The following is a 21,730-nucleotide window of genomic DNA, read 5'->3' as shown; positions in this document are numbered from 1 at the left end:
AAATTGGTCAAAACACCAATTAGTGAACAAAAAGAAAATAATTGGGCTGCCTGTCTAAACACAGCTCTAGTGTTTATAGCTGTATGTCTGTATTGCATAATTACACATGACTGTGTAACGAGGTAAACCAAAGACACTTATACAAGAACATCCTCTTTGGGTAAACCCCAGTCAATCTGGAAAATGTCAAGAACTTTGAAAGTTTCTTCAAGTGCAGTCGCATAAACCATCAAGAGCTATGATGAAAGCCCAAATAAATGCTTCAGAGTTCAAGAAACAGACACATCAGAAGAGACTGTGTGAATCAGACCTTCATGGTCAAATTGCTGCAAAGAAACCACTACTAAAGGACACCAATAAGAAGCAGAGACTTGCTTGGGCCAAGAAAATCGAGCAATGGACATTAGACCGGTGGAAATCTGTCCTTTGGTCTGATGAGTCCAAATTTTAGATTTTTGGTTCCAACCGCTATGTCTCTGTGAGACGCAGAGTAGGTGAACGGATGATCTCCGCATGTGTGGTTCCCACAGTGAAGCATGGAGAAAGAGGTGTGATGGTGCCTTGCTGGTGACACTGTTGGTGATTTATTTAGAATTCAAGGCACACTTAACCATCATGGCTACCACTGCATTCTGCAGTGATACGCCATCCCATCTGGTTTGCGCTTAGTGGGACTATCATTTGTTTTTCAACAGCACAATGACACAACACACCTCCATGCTGTGTAAGGGCTATTTGACCAAAAAGGAGAGTGATGGAGTGCTGCATCAGATGACCTGGCCTCCACAATCACCCGACCTCAACCTCAAAAATTGACTTAAAAAATGTAGATGGTTTGGGATGAGTTGGACCGCAGAGTGAAGGAAAAACAGCCAACAAGTGCTCAGCATATGTGGGAACTCCTTCAAGACTGTGGTAAAATCATTCCAGGTGAAGCTGGTTGAGAGACTGCCAAGAATGTGCAAAGCTGTCATCAAGGAAAAGGGTGGCTGTGTAGTGGTGTACATAGAATACATGTTGGTGTAATCCACTACACGCAAGCAACATGTCTCTCATGTCAGGTCTGTTTTGGAGAGGCTGATAAGGCATCACCTGTATGCCAAGGCGGAGAAGTGCCTTTTCTTCCAGCAGGCAGTCTCCTTCCTGGGCTATCGGATATCCACCGCAGGAGTGGAGATGGAAGAGCAGAGGATCAGTGCAGTACGGTCGTGGCCTGTTCCATCCAACATAAATGCGGTGCAGCGCTTCCTAGGTTTTGACAACATTAGGGGTTTCAGCACAGTGGTGGCCACTCTCACCTCCCTCCTGAAGGGAGGTCTTCGACAGCTGCGCTGGACTGAGGCCAACTGAGGCCAAACGCTCAAGGAACGTTTTACGAACGCACCTGTTCTGGCTCATCCTGACCCATCTCTGCCCTTCATCGTGGAGGTGGATGCCTCCGAGGTTGGAGTAGTGGCTGCTCTCTCCCAACGCACTAGATTGCCGCCTAAACTCCATCCATGCGCCTTCTACTCACGGAAGCTGTCTCCCGCGGAGCAGAATTACAACGTGGGGAGTCATGAGTTTCTGGCCGTCAAGAAGGAGCTGAAAACATGGCGGCACTGACTGGAGGGTGCTCAACACCCAATCCTGGTTTGGACGGACCACCGGAACCTAGAGTATATTCAAGCAGCGAAGAGGCTGAACCCGCGTCAGGCCAGGTGGGCCATATTCTTCGCCAGGTTTGACTTTACCCTCACCAACCAGCCGGGATCTAAGAACGTAAAGACCGATGCGTTGTCCCGGGTGCATGACACAGAGGATCGGAGGGAGAAAGTGACACCCATTATTCCCCTGTACCGTATTGTGGCTCATGTCGTTTTGAATGTGGACGCGGACATCCATCGAGCCCTTCAACAGGAGCCCTCACCTGCCCACTGCAAAGCGCGAACCACTGCTTTTAACCAGGGCAAGGTGACCGGAAACATGACCGAATACAAACAGTGTAGCTATTCCCTCCGCAAGGCAATCAAACAAGCTAAGCGTCAGTATAGAGACAAAGTAGAGTTACAATTCAACAGCTCAGACACAAGAGGTATGTGGCAGGGTCTACAGTCAATCACGGATTACAAAAAGAAAACCAGCCCCGTTGCGGACCAGGATGTCTTGCTCCCAGACAGACTAAATAACTTCTTTGCTCGCTTTGAGGACAATACAGTGCCACTGACACGGCCCGCTACCAGTCCACCTGGCCGTGCTGCTGCTCCAGTTTCAACTGTTCTGCCTGTGGCTATGGAACCCTGGTCTGTTCACCGGACGTGCTACCTGTCCCAGACCTGCTGTTTTCAACTCTCTAGAGACAGCAGGAGCGGTAGAGATACTCTTAATGATTGGCTATGAAAAGCCAACTGACATTTACTCCTGAGGTGCTGACTTGTTGCACCCTCGACAACTACTGTGATTATTATTATTTGACCATGCTGGTCATTTATGAACATTTGAACATCCTGGCCATGTTCTGTTATAATCTCCACCCGGCACAGCCAGAAGAGGACTGGCCACCCCTCATAGCCTGGTTCCTCTAGGTTTCTTCCTAGGTTTTGGCCTTTCTAAATCAAATCAAATCAAATCAAATGTATTTATATAGCCCTTCGTACATCAGCTGATATCTCAAAGTGCTGTACAGAAACCCAGCCTAAAACCCCAAACAGCAAGCAATGCAGGTGTAGAAGCACTGTGGCTAGGAAAAACTCCCTAGAAAGGCCAAAACCTAGGAAGAAACCTAGAGAGGAACCAGGCTATGTCAGTCCTCTTCTGGCTGTGCCGGGTGGAGATTATAACAGAACATGGCCAAGATGTTCAAATGTTGCAGCATAAATGTTCAAACTACTGCAGCATACATACTGGAGGCTGAGACAGAAGGGGTCAGGAGACACTGTGGCCCCATCCGATGATAACCCCCGGACAGGGCCAAACAGTAAGGCCTGCGTCTTGTGACCGTAGCGTACGTGTAGGTATGTCCGGCAGGACCAACTCGGAAAGATAGGTAGGAGCAAGCCCATGTAACGCTTTGTAGGTTAACAGTAAAACCTTGAAATCAGCCCTTGCCTTAACAGGAAGCCAGTGTAGGGAGGCTAGCACTGGAGTAATATGATCAAATGTTTTGGTTCTAGTCAGGATTCTAGCAGCCGTATTTAGCACTAACTGAAGTTTATTTAGTGCTTTATCCGGGTAGCCGGAAATTAGAGCATTGCAGTAGTCTAACCTAGAAGTAACAAAAGCATGGATTCATTTTTCTGCATCATTTTTGGACAGAAAGTTTCTTATTTTTGCAATGTTACGTAGATGGAAAAAAGCTGTCCTTGAAACAGTCTTGATATGTTCGTCAAAAGAGAGATCAGGGTCCAGAGTAACGCCGAGGTCCTTCACAGTTTTATTTGAGACGACTTTACAACCATCAAGATTAATTGTCAGATTCAACAGAAGATCTCTTTGTTTCTTGGGACCTGAAACAAGCATCTCTGTTTTGTCCGAGTTTAAAAGTAGAACGTTTTCAGCCATCCACTTCCTTATGTCTGAAACACAGGCTTCTAGCGAGGGCAATTTTGGGGCTTCACCATGTTTCATTGAAATGTACAGCTGTGTGTCATCCGCATAGCAGTGAAAGTTAACATTATGTTTTCGAATGACATCCCCAAGAGGTAAAATATATAGTGAAAACAATAGTGGTCCTAAAACGGAACCTTGAGGAACACCGAAATTTACAGTTGATTTGTCAGAGGACAAACCATTCACAGGGACAAACTGATATCTTTCCGACAGATAAGATCTAAACCAGGCCAGAACTTGTCCGTGTAAACCAATTTGGGTTTCCAATCTCTCCAAAAGAATGTGGTGATCGATGGTATCAAAGGCAGCACTAAGGTCTAGTAGCACGAGGACAGATGCAGAGCCTCGGTCTGATGCCATTAAAAGGTCATTTACCACCTTCACAAGTGCAGTCTCAGTGCTATGATGGGGTCTAAAACCAGACTGAAGCATTTCGTATACATTGTTTGTCTTCAGGAAGGATGTGAATTTTTGAGAGGAATGGAAAATTCGATATAGGCCGATAGTTTTTTATATTTTCTGAGTCAAGGTTTGGCTTTTCAAGAGAGGCTTTATTACTGCCACTTTTAGTGAGTTTGGTACACATCCGGTGGATAGAGAGCCGTTTATTATGTTCAACATAGGAGGGCCAAGCACATGAAGCAGCTCTTTAAGTAGTTTAGTTGGAATAGGGTCCAGTATGCAGCTTGATGGTTTAGAGGCCATGATTATTTTCATCATTGTGTCAAGAGATATAGTACTAAAACACTTAAGTGTCTCTCTTGATCCTAGGTCCTGGCAGAGTTGTGCAGACTCAGGACAGCTGAACTTTGGAGGAATACGCAGATTTAAAGAGGAGTCCGTAATTTGCTTTCTAATGATCATGATCTTTTCCTCAAAGAAGTTCATGAATTTATTACTGCTGAAGTGAAAGCCATCCTCACTTGGGGAATGCTGCTTTTTAGTTAGCTTTGCGACAGTATCAAAAATACATTTTGGGAGTTCTTTCTTGGGAGTTTTACCTAGCCACAGTGCTTCTACACTTGCATTGCTTGCTGTTTGGGGTTTTAGGCTGGGTTTCTGTACAGCACTTTGAGATATCAGCTGATGTAAGAAGGGCTTTATAAATACATTTGATTTGATTTGGTTTTGTTTGAGAGAGAGAGGGAGGGAGTGAGAAGAGAGATGACAAGAAGAATAAACAAACAAATCCCACTCTATGGGCTGCAACAACATTAATGATTGATCAGCACTAGCCCAAACCTTACCTTTTACCCTAATCATAACTCCAAACCATAAAACGTAAAGGAATGCTTCGGGATTTTGGCAATGAGGCCATCCATCTACTTCCCCAGAGTCAGATAAACTTGATTATGCTAGCAGATCCCCATAGACTTTCAGTCATTGCGCTAACGCTAGTTAGCATTCGCTTGTGAAACTACCTCTACCATTTTTACATAACTGTGTCCAGTATGAAGGAAGTTAGAGGTAGTTTCACAAGCGAATGCTAACTAGTGTTAGCGCAATGACTGGAAGTCTATGGGGATCTGCTAGCATAATCAAGTTCATCTGACTCTGCGGAAGTAGATAAAGGGCCTCGTTGCCAAAGGGGATGTTTAGTAGGTGAGCTCTTTAGGGACTTCCCAGGTGAATTCACTCCGGCCAAAGTGGCCGTAGCATGCGCTGTGTTCTGGTAGATTGGCCTCTTCAGGTTCAGCTCCCTGTGGAGCGGGCGATAAAACACACATCAGAGGTGGGAAAGACACACCTGTAAGAGCATTTGATACACAAATCTATACTACCACTGCTAGTACCACTGCTACTACCAGTACCACTACCAGTACCACTGCTACTACCAATTCACTCCGGCCAAAGTGGCCGTAGCACGCTGTGTTCTGGTAGATTGGCCTCTTCAGGTTCAGCTCCCTGTGGAGCGGGCGATAAAACACACATCAGAGGTGGGAAAGACACACCTGTAAGAGCATTTGATACACAAATCTATACTACCACTGCTTGTGTAACGTAAATGTTCACACAAATCTCTCAATGACATGATAAGCATGACTTACAACTTTAGAGGGGTTTGCACTCTCCTTCACTGCAGCCGACGTGAGTAAAACATTTAAACGTGTTAACCCTCGCAAGGCTGCAGGCCCAGACGGCATCCCCAGCCGCGTCCTCAGAGCATGCGCAGACCAGCTGGCTGGTTTGTTTACGGACATATTCAATCAATCCTTATCCCAGTCTGCTGTTCCCACATGCTTCAAGAGGGCCACCATTGTTCCTGTTCCCAAGAAAGCTAAGGTAACTGAGCTAAACGACTACCGCCCCGTAGCACTCACTTCCGTCATCATGAAGTGCTTTGAGAGACTAGTCAAGGACCATATCACCTCCACCCTACCTGACACCCTAGACCCACTCCAATTTGCTTACCGCCCCAATAGATCCACAGACGACGCAATCACAACCACACTGCACACTGCCCTAACCCATCTGGACAAGAGGAATACCTATGTGAGAATGCTGTTCATCGACTACAGCTCAGCATTTAACACCATAGTACCCTCCAAACTCGTCATCAAGCTCGAAACCCTGGGTCTCGACCCCGCCCTGTGCAACTGGGTACTGGACTTCCTGACGGGCCGTCCCCAGGTGGTGAGGGTAGGTAACAACATCTCCACCCCGCTGATCCTCAACACTGGGGCCCCACAAGGGTGCGTTCTGAGCCCTCTCCTGTACTCCCTGTTCACCCACGACTGCGTGGCCATGCACGCCTCCAACTCAATCATGAAGTTTGCGGACGACACTACAGTGGTAGGCTTGATTACCAACAACAACGAGACGGCCTACAGGGAGGAGGTGAGGGCCCTCGGAGTGTGGTGTCAGGAAAATAACCTCACCCTCAACGTCAACAAAACAAAGGAGATGATTGTGGACTTCAGGAAACAGCAGAGGGAGCACCCCCCTATCCACATCGACGGGACAGTAGTGGAGAGGGTAGTAAGTTTTAAGTTCCTCGGCGTACACATCACGGACAAACTGAATTGGTCCACCCACACAGACAGCGTGGTGAAGAAGGCGCAGCAGCGCCTCTTCAACCTCAGGAGGCTGAAGAAATTCGGCTTGTCACCAAAAGCACTCACAAACTTTTACAGATGCACAATCGAGAGCATCCTGTCGGGCTGTATCACCGCCTGGTACGGCAACTGCTCCGCCCACAACCGTAAGGTTTTCCAGAGGGTAGTGAGGTCTGCACAACGCATCACTGGGGGCAAACTACCTGCCCTCCAGGACACCTACACCACCCGATGTCACAGGAAGGCCATAAAGATCATCAAGGACAACAACCACCCGAGCCACTGCCTGTTCACTCCGCTATCATCCAGAAGGCGAGGTCAGTACAGGTGCATCAAAGCAGGGACCGAGAGACTGAAAAACAGCTTCTATCTCAAGGCCATCAGACTGTTAAACAGCCACCACTAACATCGAGTGGCTGCTGCCAAGATACTGACTCAACTCCAGCTCACTTTAATAATGGAATTGATGGAAATTGATCAAAAATGTATCACAAGCCACTTTAATAAACAATGCCACTTAATATAATGTATATGTATATACTGTACTCTATATCATCTACTGCATCTTGCCATCTTTATGTAATACATGTATCACTAGCCACTTTAAACTATGCACTTTTATGTTTGCATACCCTACATTACTCATCTCATATGTATATACTGTACTCGATACCATCTACTGCATCTTGCCTATGCCGTTCTGTACCATCACTCATTCATATATCCTTATGTACATATTCTTTATCCCTTTACACTTGTGTGTATAAGGTAGTAGTTGTGTAATTGTTAGGTTAGATTACTCGTTGGTTATTACTGCATTGTCGGAACTAGAAGCACAAGCATTTCGCTACACTCGCATTAACATCTCCTAACCATGTGTATGTGACAAATAAAATTTGATTCGATTTGATTTGATGTGTCATCCCGACTGGGGGGGTACTCTCACACCAGCCTTCGCTTTGACTTCCCCTCCTGTCCAGCTCAGGCGTTCGGCGTCGCCGGCCTTCTAGCTGCTGCCGAACCTGCTGCTGGCAAACACCCTTCACTCATCAACCCCGGACTTGTCTCGTCATCAATACACACACCTGGTTCTAATCCCCACTCTATCACTGTATATATACTCCCTCTATCATTTGTCTTTGTCAGTTATTGTAAATGTTGCTTGTTTTCCTGAGAGGAATCTATCCTACTATTTCCTGAGTACTTTATTATTTTGAACTTTGGGTTTCGTCCTGGTGCTAATTTGAGTCAAAAATCAATTTGAACATAATTTGAGTCAATTGGAGGTGTACCTGTGGATGTATTTCAAGGACTACCTTCAAACTCAGCTTACATATCCAAGCCTTTTGCCAGCTTTATGTGATTCATTTGTTGAATTTCCATTGAATTGTTTGCTTTATTGTTCAATTTCTTTGCTTGACATCATGAGAAAATCAAAAGAAATCAGCCAAGACCTCAGAAAAAAATGGTAGACCTCCACAAGTCTGGTTCATCCTTGGGAGCAATTTCCAAATGCCTGAAGGTACCACGTTCATCTGTAGAAACAATAGTACGCAAGTATAAACACCATGGGACCACGCAGCCGTCATACCGTTCAGGAAGGAGACGCGTTCTGTCTCCTAGAGATGAACGTACTTTGGTGCGAAAAGTGCAAATCAATCCCAGAACAACAGCAAAGGACCTTGTGAAGATGCTGGAGGAAACAGGTACAAAAGTATCTATATCCACAGTGAAACGAGTCCTATATTGACATAACCTGACAGGCCACTCAGTAAGGAAGAAGCCACTGCTCCAAAACTGCCATTAAAAAGCCAGACTACGGTTTGCAACTGCACATGCGGACAAAGATCGTACTTTTTGGAGAAATGTCCTCTGGTCTGATGAAATAAAAATATAACTGTTTGGCCATAATGACCATCATTATGTTTAGAGGAAAAAGGGGGAGGCTTGCAACCCGAAGACACCATCCCAACCGTGAAGCACAGGGGTGGCAGCATCATGCTGGGGTGCTTTGCTGCAGGAGGGTCTGGTGCACTTCACAAAATTGATGGCATCATGAGGTAGGAAAATTATGTGGATATATTGAAGCAACATCTCAAGACATCAGTCAGGAAGTTAAAGCTTGGTCGCAAATGGGTCTTCCAAATGGACAATGACCCCAAGCATACTTCCAAAGTTGTGGCAAAATGGCTTAAGGACAACAAAGTCAAGGTATTGGAGGTGCCATCACAAAGCCCTGACATCAATCCTCTAGAAAATGTGTGGGCAGAACTGAAAAAGCGTGTGCGAGCAAGGCGGCCTACAAACCTGACTCAGTTACACCAGCTCTGTCAGGAGGAATGGGCCAAAATTATTGTGGGAAGCTTGTGGAAGGCTACCCGAAACATTTGACCCAAGTTAAACTATTTAAAGGCAATGCTACCAAATACTAATTAGGTGTATGTGAATTTCAGACCCACTGGGAATGTGATGAAAGAAATAAAAGCTGAAATAAATCATTCTCTCTACTATTATTATGACATTTCACATTCTTAAAATAAAGTGGTGATCCTAACTGACCTAAGACAGGGTCTTCTGACTTGTGAAAATCTGACTTTAAATGTATTTGGCTAAGGTGTATGTAAACTTCCGACTTCAGCTGTACCAGCTGTCTCGCCATACAGAGAACGTCTTGATTTCAACTACTTAAACAACTTGAACCTGACAATATTCCCTATGCTGCGTCATTTAAAGGTCCTGGATCTCACCTTTAATCAAATTACCTTGTATCTTATGTCAGTATTTGCTACTTGTAGTGGATGTTGTACTTATTATTTTGTCATATGCCTTGGTTCAACGGATGTCATATTACAGTTATTGCTGACAAGGATGTAACAACGTTGACTCTTACTGGGAAGCCCATTGAACACATTGTAAATAATGTCGAAAGGTGCCAATGCAGCCATTTTCATCAGTATCAAATCATTTCTGGGTAACAATTCAAATGGTCAACAAGAAAACAAGAAATAGCTTCTTAGCAAAGAGCAATTATCAAATCAAGATTATCAATGTGGGGAGGAGGAAACTGAAAATGTAGTCTCAAATTCGAGCTGGGTCGAGGGAAACCTGTGCTAGCGCAGCCCAGTTTCACAACTGGTGCCAGCTCGATTAGAATTTGGGCTGGTGACGCTGTTACTATATAACCACCAGCTGATCACTGCTGGATGCTGACACCACGTTTAGCTAGATCGTCTGGGCTTGTTGCTGTTAGCTAGCACATGGACAAGCAGTACTGCAGTAGTCAGACATGACACGAATTACCACCATAGCTGGATCCTTCATGAATTTTTTGTACTACAAAATAAACTTTTATGAGAACAGTCAGCCCTTGAATGCTAGCGAACTAACGTTCAGAGTTGAAACAAGGTAAAGTCATTGTTGAAACAAGCTAGCAAGGTAGCAAGCTAAAGTGTGCTAGCAGGAATTTTAGCTGGCCAGGTCATATAGGAAACTACATCATATCAAACCTGTCGTCTAGTTTGCTTTGATAGCAAACTAGCTAATAGCCAATGCCATGGCAAGCAAGGTAGGAATTAAGCTAGCTAACTAGCCTGAGTCTGGCTGACACTGGCAGGCGTATGGGGTAACGTTAGTTACAGCATGGTGAGTGTGAATACAATTCTTCAACATCTTGCTAGCTAGCTAGCAACATTAGTGAAGCCAGCTGCACAGTCACATGTTGGCTACCTAGCAACATAGCATCATTTCTAATTTATGGAGGTAGTGGAAACGCAATTCAAGCTAGCCCACCAAGGCCAGCCTAACCCAGGTTGACTTCAAAGTGCCAATGGAAACAAGCGTTATTGGTCTATTAACTAATGGGAGGGAGGTTATGCCTTCCAACAGGCTGAAATTTCAGGTGGTCTTTTCAAACTCTTACACGAAATGGGCATCATTTTTACAATTTCAAAGTATTATTCCAACCTCATAATGTGGAAATATTTGCCTTGATGCAAAGCTGTCATCAAGGCAAAGGGTGGCTACTTTGAAGAATTTCAAATATATTATGATTTGTTTAACTCTTTTTTGGTTACTACATGATTCCACATGTGTTATTTCATCGTAATGATTTCTTCACTATTATTCTACAATGTAGAAAATAGTAAAAATAAAGAAAATCCCTGGAATGAGTAGGTGTGCCCAAACTGGTACTGTATATAAAACACAGGGAAATCGTTTTTTTGACTGCACTGGGCCTTTAAAAACTCACTGCATCTCCTGCATCTCCTACAAAATATGTCCTTGCTGATACTGGTCTTCTCTTAATTTGTTTTTACTTTTACCCCTTTTTCTCCCCAATTGGTAGTTATGGTCTTGTCCCATCGCTGCAAATCCCCTACGGACTCGGTCACGGCCGGATGTCGTGAAGCAGGTTGAGAGCATCAAGTTCCTTAATGTCCACATCAATAACAAACTAGAATGGTCCAAACACACCAAGACAGTCGTGAAGAGGACACGACAAAGCCTATTCCCCCTCAGGAAACTAAAAAGATTTGGCATGGGTACTGAGATCCTCAAAAGGTTCTACAGCTGCAACATCGAGAGCATCCTGACCGGTTGCATCACTGCCTGGTACGGCAATTGCTCGGCCTCTGACCGCAAGGCACTACAGAGGGTAGTACGTACGGCCCAGTACATCACTGGGCTAAGCTGCCTGCCATCCAGGATCTCTACACCAGGCGGTGTCAGAAGAAGGCCCTAAAAATTGTCAAAGACCCCAGCCACCCCAGTCATAGACTGTTCTCTCTACTACCGCATGGCAAGCGGTACCGGAGTGCCAAGTCTAGGACAAAAAGGCTTCTCAACAGTTTTTACCCCCAAGCCATAAGACTCCTGAACAGGTAATGAAATGGCTACCCGGACTATTTGCATTGTGTGCCCCCCCAACCCCTCTTTTTTACACTGCTGCTACTCTCTGTTTATCATATGCATAGTCACTTTAACTATACATTCATGTACATACTACCTCAATTGGGCCGACCAACCAATGCTACCGCACATTGGCTAATCTGTAAGGATCTGGGTGTAGCTGGTGCAGAGGAGTCAGGCACAGGACAGCAGAGATGAGTAACAAAAGGAACTTTACTCAAAAATTCTAAATACATGACGTAATACCAGCCCACAAACATCGGACCGAACTTACAATAAACAAACACGCACAAAAACCATTGGGACAACAGAGGGTTAAATAATGAACATGTAATTGGGGAATTGAAAACAAAGACAAAACAAATGGAAATGAAAAGTGGATCGGCGATGGCTAGAAGGCCGGTCACGTCGACAGCCCCCCGAACAAGGAGAGGGACCGACTTCGGCAGAAGTCGTGACATAACCGGGCTATCTGCATTGTGTCCCGCCACTCGCCAACCCCTCTTACGCTACTGCTACTCTCTGTTCATCATATATGCATAGTCACTTTAACCATATCTACATGTACACTACCTCAATCAGCCTGACTAACCGGTGTCTGTATGTAGCCTCGCTACTTTTATAGCCTCACTACTGTATATAGCCTGTCTTTTTACTGTTGTTTTATTTCTTTACTTACCTATTGTTCACCTAATACCTTTTTTGCACTATTGGTTAGAGCCTGTAAGTAAGCATTTCACTGTAAGGTCTACTACACCTGTTGTTTTTGGCGCACATGACAAATAAACTTTGATTTGATTTGACACAGCCTGGGATTGAACCCGGGTCTGTAGTGACACCTCAAGCACTGCGATGCAGTGCCTTAGATCGCTGTGCCACTCAGGAGGCCGATAATGGTCTTCTCTACATTGAGAATCTGCATATAAACCATTTAACCAACCTGCAGGAGTTAAATGTCAGGATAAACAATTTCCTCTCAATGCACCTCCCATCTTATGCCATCAACTTCACAGATTTCAGGATGATGGATCTGCATGCTAATAACATACAGTGCCTTCAGAAAGTGTTCATAACCCTTGACTTATTCCACATTTTGTTGTGTTACAGCCTGAATTCAAAATTGATTAAAACAATTATAATCTCAATCATCTACATACAATAATACAATAATAACGTACAATAATAATGACAAAGTGAAAATATGTTTTTAGACATTTTTGCAAATTTATTGAGAATGAAATACAGAAATATATAATTTACATAAGTATTCACACCCCTGAGTCAATACATGTTAGAATCATCTTTGGCAGCAATTACAGCTATGAGTCTTTCTGTGTAACTATTTTGAAGTCTTGCCATAGATTTTCAAGCAGATTTAAGTCAACTGTAACTCGGCCACTCAGGAACATTCACTTGGTATGCAACTCCAGTGTAGATTTTGTCTTGTGTTTCAGGTTATTGTCCTGGTGAAAGATGAATTTGTCTTCCGGTGTCTGGTGGAAAGCAGACATAACTAGGTTTTCATCTATGATTTTGCCAGTGCTTAGCACCATTCAGTTTCTTTTTTATCCTGAAAAACTTCCCAGTTCTTAACAATTACAAGCATACCTATAATATGATGCTGCCACGACTATGCTTGAAAATATAGAGTGTGCTATTCAGTAATATGTTGTATTGGATTTGCCCCTAACATAACACTTTGTAGTCAGGACAAAAAGTTAATTGCTTTGTCACATTTTTTGCAGTATTACTTTAGTGCCTTGTTGCAAACAGGATGTATGTTTTGGAATATTTTTATTCTATACAAGCTTTCTTCTTTGCACTCTGTCAATTAGGTTAGTATTATGGAGTAATTACAATGTTGTTGATCCATTCTCTGTTTTCTCCTATCACAGCCATTAAACTGTGTAACTGTTTTAAAGTCACCATTGGCCTCATGGTGAAATCCCTGAATGGTTTCCTTCCTCTCCGGCAACTGAGTTAGTTACACCGTCCAAGTGTAATTAATAACTTCACCATGCAAATAGATATTTAATGTCGGCTTTTTTTATTTTTACCCATTTACCAATAGGTGCTCTTCTTTGCGAAACATTGCAAAACCTCAATGGTCTTTGTGGTTAAATCTGTTTTTGAAATTCACTGCCGGACTAAAGGAACCTTACAGATAATTGTATATGTGTGGGATACAGAGATGAGGTAGTCATTCAAAAATTATATTAAACACTATTATTGCACACAGAGTGAGTCCATGCAACTTATTATGTGACTTGTTAAGCACATTTTTACTCCTGAATGTAGTGGTTAGTGGTTAGTAGACTGGCGAGCATCACCGGTCTACTAACCATCGGTCCTGGCAACCCATCCTTACGCACACTTGGTAACCTTCATTACGCACACCTGCGCCTCATTGTGCACACCTGGACTTCATTGCCTCCCTGATTAATTCCCCTTTATATAGCGCTCCGTTGTTATCACCCACCAGGCAATATTGTTTATGTTTCCATGTTTAGACATGGTTCTTGGTTTGTAGCGGTCAATATGCGGCGAAATTAAACTCACTAACTGCACTTGCTTCCTGACTCTATGTTACAGACTTTCACAAATTAGTTTCTCTTCCACGGACTTGAGAATCTGAGAGTGCTCAAGATGTCAGGCATTCGTTACCAAGGCAATTTCATTGCTCCTTTGTTTTTGAACCTCACTCTTCTGGTAACATTGGACATTTAATCTTCTGTTGATGAGAAGCTGCCTTGCAATTCTTTAGCTAATCTGGATAGGTTAAGACATTTCTGTCACGATCGTTGTTAGGAGAAAGAGAGGAGGACCAAAATGCAGCTTGATGATTATCCATTTTAATGAACACGAATAATCTAACAAAAACAACAAAACACGAGAACGAAACGAAACAGTCCTGAACGGTGAACATACACAAACACAGGAACAGGAACAATCACCCACAACCCACAAACAAACAGGCTACCTAAATATCGTTCCCAATCAGAGACAACGACTAACACCTGCCTCTGATTGAGAACCATATCAGGCCAAACACATAGAAATAGACAAACTAGACATACAACATAGAATGCCCACTCAGATCACACCCTGACCAAATAAAACATAGAAACATACAAAGCAAACTATGGTCAGGGCGTGACAATTTCACTCTCAATGGAAATAAATTGACATCTGTGGATTTCTTGGGAAATTCTAGCATTGATGCACTTACATGGATGGACATAGGCCAAAATCGCATTACTACAATTCTTATCAACATTCAATATAATCTACCGGAAAACATGAGTGTTTTAACTGTGTTCATTTTAGCACTCTTTTTAGATTTAGTCTTTGTCATTTTGATTAAAGTATCAAATCTTAGTCACAATTTTGTTGTTTGAATCATGATTTAGTCTATAGTAGTGGCCAAAAGTTTTGAGAATGACACAAATATTAATTTTCACAAAGTCTGCTGCCTCAGCTTGTATGATGGCAATTTGCATATACTCCAGAATGTTATGAAGAGTGATCAGATGAATTGCAATTAATTACAAAGTCCGTCTTTGCCATGCGAATGAACTGAATCCCAAAAAACATTTCCACTGCATTTCAGCCCTGCCACAAAAGGACCAGCTGACATCATGTCAGTGATTCTCTTGTTAACACAGGTGTGAGGCAGGAGATCACTCTGTCATGCTGATTGAGTTCAAATAACAGACTGGAAGCTTCAAAAGGAGGGCGGTGCTTGGAATCATTGTTCTTCCTCTGTCAAATATGGTTACCTGCAAGGAAACACGTGCCTTCATCATTGCTTTGCACAAAAAGGGCTTCACAGGCAAGGATATTACTGCCAGTAAGATTGCACCTAAATCAACCATTTATCGGATCATCAAGAACTTCAAGGAGAGCGGTTCAATTGTTGTGAAGAAGGCTTCAGGGCGCCCAAGAAAGTCCAGCAAGCGCCAGGACCGTCTCCTAAAGTTGATTCAGCTGCGGGAAGCTCTGCACCACCAGTACAGAGCTTGCTCAGCAGGCAGGTGTGAGTGCATCTGCACGCACAGTGAGGTGAAGACTTTTGGAGGATGGCCTGGTGTCAAGAAGGGCAGCAAAGAAGCCACTTCTCTCCAGGAAAAACATCAGGGACAGACTGATATTCTGAAAAAGGTACAGGGATTGGACTGCTGAGGACTGGGGTAAAGTCATTTCTCTGATAAATCCCCTTTCCGATCGTTTGGGGCATACGGAAAAAAAGCTTGTCCGGAGAAGACAAGGTGAGCGCTACCATCAGTCCTGTGTCATGCCAACAGTAAAGCATCCTGAGACCATTCATGTGTGGGGTTGCTTCTCAGCCAAGGGAGTGGGCTCACTCACAATTTTGCCTAAGAACACAACCATGAATAAAGAATGGTACCAACACATCCTCAGAGAACAACTTCTCCCAACCATCCAGGAACAGTTTGGTGACGAACAATGCCTTTTCCAGCATGATGGAGCACCTTGCCATAAGGCAAAAGTGATAACTAAGTGGCTCGGGGAACAAAACATTGATATTTTGGGTCCATGGCCAGGAAACTCCTCAGACCTTAATCCCATTGAGAATTTGTGGTCAATCCTCAAGAGGCGGGTGGACAAACAAAAACCCACAAATTCTGACAAACTCCAAGCATTGATTATGCAAGAATGGGCTGCCATCAGTCAGGATGTGGCCCAGAAGTTAATTGAAAGCATGCCAGGGCGGATTGCAGAGGTCTTGAAAAAGAAGGGTCAACACTGCAAATATTGACTCTTTGCATCAACTTCATGCAATTGTCAATAAAATCCTTTGACACTTATGAAATGCTTGTAATTATGCATCAGTATTCCATAGTAACATCTGACAAGACACTGAAGCAGCAAACTTTGTGGAAATTAATATTTGTGTCATTCTCAAAACATTTGGCCACAACTGTACAGTAGCTATTGCCAGAATAATGAAAACAGTGGGCCATTTTAGTCAACGAAAAGCCTGTTCGTTTTAGTCACATTACATTTGCATTGCCTCATTAACCTATAGTAAACATAAATCACTGACTTCCATGTGCGCAAACAAACATAGCCTACCAACATATTTGTCTGCATAACATCCTATTCTCTTCCCAACCACAGAAATATGACAAACATATATAAGAAACAACTTTCTGGCCATGTAAATTCCTAATTCAGCTTACATAGATATTGCACATTACATACAACACAAACAGACACACACAAGCGCAGAGAGAGAGATGCACGATCATGAGATGGTGCTGCAAAGTATTGGAAAAATAAACTCAGCAAAAAAAGAAACGTCCCTTTTTCAGGACCCTGTCTTTCAAAGATAATTCGTAAAAATCCAAATAACTTCACAGATCTTCATTGTAAAGGGTTTAAACACTGTTTCCCATGCTTGTTCAATAAACCATAAACAATTAATGAACATGCACCTGTGGAACAGTCGTTAAGACACTAACAGCTTACAGACGGTAGGCAATTGAGGTCACAGTTATGAAAACTTAGGACACTAAAGAGGCCTTTCTCCTGACTCTGAAAAACACCAAAAGAAAGATGCCCAGGGTCCCTGCTCATCTGCGTAAATGTGCCTTAGGCATGCTGCAAGATGGCATGAGGACTGCAGATGTGACCAGGGCAATAAATTGCAATGTCCGTACTGTGAGACGCCTAAGACAGCGCTACAGGGAGACAGGACGGACAGGTGATCGTCCTCGCAGTGGCAGACCACGTGTAAAAACACCTGCATAGGATCGGTACATCCGAACATCACACCTGCGGGACAGGTACAGGATGGCAACAACAACTGCCTGAGTTACACCAGGAACGCACAATCCCTCCATCAGTGCTCAGACTGTCCGCAATAGGCTGAGAGAGGCTAGACTGAGGGTTTGTAGGCCTGTTGTAAGGCAGGTCCTCAACAGACATCACCGGAAACAACGTCGCCTATGGGCACAAACCCACCGTCGCTGGACCAGACAGGACTGGCAAAAAGTGCTCCTCACTGACGAGTCACGGGTTTGTCTCACCAGGGGTGATGGTCGGATTCGCGTTTATCATTGAAGGAATAAGCATTACACCGAGGCCTGTACTCTGGAGCAGAATCGATTGAGGTGGAGAGTCCGTCATGGTCTGGGGTGGTGTGTCACAGCATCATCGGACTGAGCTTGTTGTCATTGCAGGCAATCTCAACGCTGTGTGTTACAGGGAAGACATCCTCCTCCCTCATGTGTAACCCTTCCTGCAGGCTCATCCTGACATGACCCTCCAACATGACAATGCCACCATCCATACTGCTCGTTCTGTGCGTGATTTCCTGCAAGACAGGAATGTCAGTGTTCTGCCATGGCCAGCGAAGAGCCCGGATCTCAATCCCATTGAGCATGTCTGGGACCTGTTGGATCGGAGGGTGAGGGCTAGGGCCATTCCCCCCAGAAATGTCCGGGAACTTGCAGGTGCCTTGGAGGAAGAGTGGGGTAACAACTCACAGCAAGAACTGGCAAATCTGGTGCAGTCCATGAGGAGGAGATGCACTGCAGTACTTAATGCAGCTGCACCAGATACTGACTGTTACTTTTGATTTTGACCCCTCCTCTGTTCAGGGACACATTATTCCATTTATGTTAGTCACATGTCTGTGGAACTTGTTCAGTTTTTGTCTCAGTTGTTGAATCTTGTTATGTTCATACAAATATTTACACATGTTAAGTTTGCTGAAAATAAACGCAGTTGACAGTGAGAGGACGTTTCTTTTTTTGTTGAGTTTAGTATGGGTTGCACCTCTGTCACTTGGTCACGTCATTGTCATTATTATTGTTATCAGAATTTCACAGCCACATTGATGTCCAAAAGTAGAACGGGAGCTAATGACTGCTTCGCCCAGTGATGTAGTATAGTCACTTAACCTTGACTCTGAATCGAGTCCTAAGTCCCCTGTGTTCGAGTCCGAGTCACCAATGGTCGAGTCACAAGTCGAGTAAATGGTTTCCTATCCATTTTCCTTTCTTTCTATGCCACCAAAAGTTTAAATATAGGTTACTGGTAATGTTACCAGATCCACATTCAGTTGCAAAACGTTGTTAAACATTGCAGATAGAAATTACACGAATAGAGCCAACGTTATTCCTTATCCATAATAAGAGATGCATGTTTGTTCTGCACAGCATATTTCTATCTGAACATTCCAAAAAGTTGGGTCCTGCTGAACGCACCCCAGGTTGTTTGCTATAACTAGATAATGAGGTAACATGACTGAACTAGGTGAAGCCTAAGCAAGTAGTTAACTGTCCGGTCCGCAAGTAGCTTAGTTTTAGAATGTCCTGCAATAATCTTTATGAATGTAAAATGCGGCCCGTCAATGCATGATAGAAAAAAAATGTAGCACCAGTATTATGGGTCATATCTCTTAAACGGTAATGGCTAGAATCAAGCCATTTTCTCTGAGGAAAAGAGGCTCATAGGTTTATGTTGGCTACAGAAACTGGCTATGAAATGCAGTGGGGAAAGGGGGAGGGTTGAGCGTGACTACAAATTCAAAAACATTCTGTACTCAAGGGATAGTAAAACATAGCTAGACTGCTGTTTAACCATTAAACTTAATGCTGCTATTGTTTTTAATTTCTTAAAGCAGCTTGTGTTTCTTAACCAGGCAAAGGGTAGCTAACTACAAGGCTGGTGGTACCAATCTTTGTTGTGGTTTTTATTCTGTCATTGTCAGCATTGGCCTACAAATTCCAGTTCTACCAGCATTACTTCTGTGTGTTGTTGAGTGGCTACAAGGTCTCCCGCCAGCAGGAATGCCCTTACGATGCTTTTGTGATCTACTCCAGCAAGGATGAGGCCTGTGTGATGGAGTAACTGGTGGAGAACCTTGAGAAAGGAGTCCCTCCTATTCAGTGGTGTAGTGGAAGTAATTCTTCAGTGGGCATCGTATATAATAACTTCTTAATCCCCAGGATGCATATCAAAGCAGTGTAGTGGAGGTATACGAGGTATCAATTAATAAGGCGATGTAACAGATCAGAATGTTTTGCTTAAAATTCGCCGGTATCCCTCCGCACATTGCTCCATAGAATCCCAGGCGGGCTCCGGCACTCTCCCTGGGTCGACCGACCACCTGTCTATCTCTTCCCAAATTGTAACACAGTCCAGATCATGCTGCCGAGCTAGCTCCTCATAACGCCGCCTCTCTGCTTTCGCTGCCTCCAGCTCTGCCTTGGGGCGGCGATATTCCCCTGGCTCTGCCCAGGGCCCTTTACCGTCTAACTCGTCCTCCCATGTCCATTCTTCCATAAAGCGCTGTTGCTGCTGCTGCCGCTGTCCGTTACCACGCTGCTTGGTCCTTTTTTGGTGGGTGATTCTGTCTTAACGTCTGTAACGTCTGTAACGTCGGTGGAAAGAGAGGAGGACCAAAGCGCAGCGTGGTACGTTTCCATATTTATTGGAATACTTTTTCAATACGAACAAAACAATAAACAGACGAAAACCAACGAAGCTACCGTCCTGAACTAGTGAACATAGAACACATGAACGCACGAACAGGAACAATCACCCACAAACCAATAGTGAAAACAGGCAACCTAAATATGGTTCCCAATCAGAGACAACGTAAAACACCTGCCTCTGATTGAGAACCATATCAGGCCAATCAGACAATCCTAACCTAGAAACATAGAACATAGACTATACCCACCCAGCTCACGTCCTGACCAACTAAATAAAGACAAAACAAAGGAAATAAGGTCAGGAACGTGACACTTTGGCTAAAGGCTACTTCGAAGCAAGGTAAGAAATGGCTCATATATGAAGTAAAACGTCCAAGTTTCAAATAATTTAAGGAACATAAAAAATATAGTGATGCTAATGACAGGCCTAACCATCTTCTGGTAGGTGGAAAGGTTTTCCCAAAAATCTCAATTAAAATTATTTCTGCATTATTATTCGATTTTTCCCAGATCTCAAAAGTGGTTTCCTGATGTGGTTTAAGCATTGTTGTGGACTTACAACATCCAATGTTGTTGTTTTTCTATTAAAAAATCTTAACTTTGAGAATGAAAACCTGAAATGTAAAAAACAACAGTCAGCTTCAATTATCAGTTTCAACAGTAGGCCTACTATTTGCTTAGGTTGACCTGACTGTAAAAGACCAATATGGGATTTATCATTAGGTCATTCAGAGTGTGTCACTGTTTCTCATATAATTTTTCACGCAGGGCGCCTTTCATTCATTTGGGATTTATTTGGTACAATTTGAGTATACCCACTTCTCCAGGCACCACTACACCATTGCTCCCATTCAACTGTGCCTCCACGAGCGGGACTTTGAAGTGGGCAAGTCCACCACCTCCAACATCATAGACGAGGGCGTTATGGGTAGCCGCAAGGTCATCATGGAAGTGTCACGCCACTTCATCAACAGCACATGGTGTCGCTTTGAGTTTGAGGTGGCTCAGTCCTGGCTAGTGCTGAAGGGCAACCCTATCATCACCATCATCATCATCATCATCATACTGGAGGATGTGGAGAAGAGGACCAAGAAAATGTTTAGGCTCCACAAATACTTGAAGAGGATCACTTACCTGAAATGGAGGGACAACCCCATCAGCAGCATGAGATTCTGGAGTCACCACAGGAAGGCTGTCATCTCAAAGACACGATAAACTGGTTCTGCATGTCATAATTTTGTGTGTCACATGCTCAGATATTGAAAAGTGAGTCTTTTAAGTTCCTAACCCTTTACTTAGGTTATACATTTAACATCAATGAATTTTATAATTACCTTTTTGATACAAGAGATTATTCCGTGATACAGTGCTTTATATCAGACTGCACTCACTGCAGTACTCCACATATGTACCTCAATTTTGTAATTTGTTGACTTAAGACAATGTGATTGTAAAAAGGCATGACTGCAGCTTTTATTCTTCTTCTCTACATATATTCACGTGGTCCAACTGCATTATTTCGAATAAACTCATGGGAATTTACAAACACTCTCCCTTTTACACAGTTAACTACAGAATGCTGTTTTAATTCTCAGAGAGCAGTTTGACTACCAGAGAAATATGAAGTCCATAATATAAGCCAAGCAGGAGGATGAGAATTGTGGAAATCATGCATCTTCCAGTTCTGTGAATGGCCTCATTGTCCTGGCA

General features: G+C 43.6%; 1 pseudogene; it reads left to right on the top strand.

Annotated features, from left to right (window-relative positions):
• The first annotated feature begins 1,592 nt into the window (after positions 1 to 1,592).
• LOC139569832 (toll-like receptor 4) lies at positions 1,593 to 21,235 on the top strand (annotated as a pseudogene).
• Positions 21,236 to 21,730: the final 495 nt, after the last annotated feature.

The sequence above is a fragment of the Salvelinus alpinus genome, chromosome 3 (genome assembly GCF_045679555.1).
Source record: "Salvelinus alpinus chromosome 3, SLU_Salpinus.1, whole genome shotgun sequence".
NCBI lineage: Eukaryota > Metazoa > Chordata > Actinopteri > Salmoniformes > Salmonidae > Salvelinus > Salvelinus alpinus.
This window is presented reverse-complemented; position numbering and strand designations above follow the sequence as displayed.